The sequence below is a fragment of the Ailuropoda melanoleuca genome, chromosome 16 (assembly GCF_002007445.2).
Source record: "Ailuropoda melanoleuca isolate Jingjing chromosome 16, ASM200744v2, whole genome shotgun sequence".
Classification (NCBI taxonomy): domain Eukaryota; kingdom Metazoa; phylum Chordata; class Mammalia; order Carnivora; family Ursidae; genus Ailuropoda; species Ailuropoda melanoleuca.
This window is the reverse complement of record NC_048233.1, coordinates 55176421-55178549: the sequence shown is the minus strand read 5'-3', so window position 1 is coordinate 55178549 and position 2129 is coordinate 55176421.

The window sequence follows — 2129 nt, the reverse complement described above, 5'->3', positions numbered from 1 at the left end:
AAAAAAAAAAAAAATCTAAAAAAAAAAAAAAAAAAAAAGCAAGAACAAAAAACCCCCCAAAGAACTGAACTGAGCACTGGGTGGTGATTTTCAGGCTGGCAAGACTGTCTTGAGAGGAGGTTGCTTTCCACTGACCTTAGTGGGAGTGACTGGCAGGAAGTTGGCCTCCTGCATATCTCCACTACTTAATTAAGGCAGAAAAAGGATTTGTGAATTTCAACACCATCTTCAACAACCTAATTTAAAAAAAAAAAAAAAACTGCTACTTGTCAATTCTTGTACTGTAAAACATCCAGAAGAAAATCAATGGAAGATGCACTGTTAAAGTCAATTAAATAACATCAATCATCTCATCTTGATATAAAGAAAACTCTGTGATTGTGAATTAGTGCTTTGCGATGATTTTGTAAACAAGAATAACTTTTTTTCCTCTAGCTGAGATATAATAAAATACTACTCTCAGTAAAAAGGCACAGAATAGAAGTTCTCAAGTTCAAGGAGAAAATGGACTTCAGAATCTGTTTCAGCAACTCACCGAAATCAGCAAGGATCCAGTTGGTTTCTCTCTCTCTGCTTGGCCCTCATCAGTGTCAAATTATGCTAAGATTTCTCTTTTGTTATCATGATGGTTGCTTTCAGCTTCTGAAGCAACATACTTCATTGTCCATATCCTGAGGTACTGCAAGATTCTTTACTATATCCTTTGAACAGAAATCTCTGGCTTCACCTGCTTGATGGACCTCAGTGACCACCCTGAGCCAGTCCTTGTGGGTGGTGGTTGCCGTGCACTGAGAGACACAGGCCTAGGCTGTTAACTCTTCCCCCACACTAGCAATAGTAAGGTCGAAGGGACCTTGCTAAGTGGATAAGCCCCTCTAGGTCCACTCTTAGGACAAAGTGGCAGAATCAGTCCTATGGGTTCCTGGGTAGGAATCCAAGCAGAGCAAGACTGCTGAGACGTGGCTGCGAGTCCGGGGACTCCACGGGCGTCCTGTTAGGGCTCTATTTGTTTTGTTACTCATTTTCTTGACTTCCCCCATTTCTGGATGCTAATTAATGACTGGAAAATCCAAAACAGAAAAAAATCCCAAAAAGAAAAATTTGTCTTAGCAGAGAGATTTATCACCATTGTAACTGGAAGTTTATTTCCATTAGTTCCAAAAAATGTTTATAACAGGAGTCAAATAGAGAAAAAGATAAGTGAGAAGAGATTAACCTCAAACCCCTCCACACATAGTGCAATCCTAAATTCCCATTATACTATATATTTATATATGCATATACATAGCATGCATATATATAAATTCTAGTTAAATAGTTCATTTATACCTAATTAATTAATTTTAGATTTTATTTATTTGAGAGAGAGAGAGCATGAGCAGGGGCAGAGGGAGAGAGACTAGCAGACTTCCCGCTGAGCAGGGATCCTGATGCAGGGCTTGATCCCAGGACCCTGGGATCATGGCCTGAGCCGAAGGCAGATGTTTAACCACTGAACCACCCAGGTGCCCCTAAACTTAATTTTTATACAGTAAATTATACTTTAACCTTACCATTTATTAATGATACATTTGCATTATTTGCTTTTTTAAAAAACACTAGCTTTGCTAGTTTTACTCTGATCTTCCAAACAATAGGAATGAAATGATAATACTAATTACTCATGATACGTCAGAACAATCTGAAACTTTATTAGGATGTTTACCCATTACAAATTTAAACAGATCACTTTTTAGGAGGCAAAATATGTATACCCTGTGTTAAGTATGTACTTGGTAAATGCATGCACATTTCCATTTTTTTCATAATTGGACTTCCATCTTTAATTTCACAGCAACTGATTGCAAATGATTCCAGGAATGAACTTGGTACGGACAGGCAGTTCTAGGAACACACAGAGGACTTGATTAAGTTGAGAAGTAGAAGGATTTCTCTCTCTCTGTAAGATGTTTGTGATTGATTTGGAAGCTTCTGGATATAGCAAGAAAACATGCTTTGGAAGTCTAGAAAATAACTGCCATAATTAGGTGGCAAACGCATAATGTTTCATAACCTGGGAATCTACTACCTGCCTTACCAGAACTAAAAGTATTTTATTTAATTTTTTTAAAGATTTTTTTATTTATTTC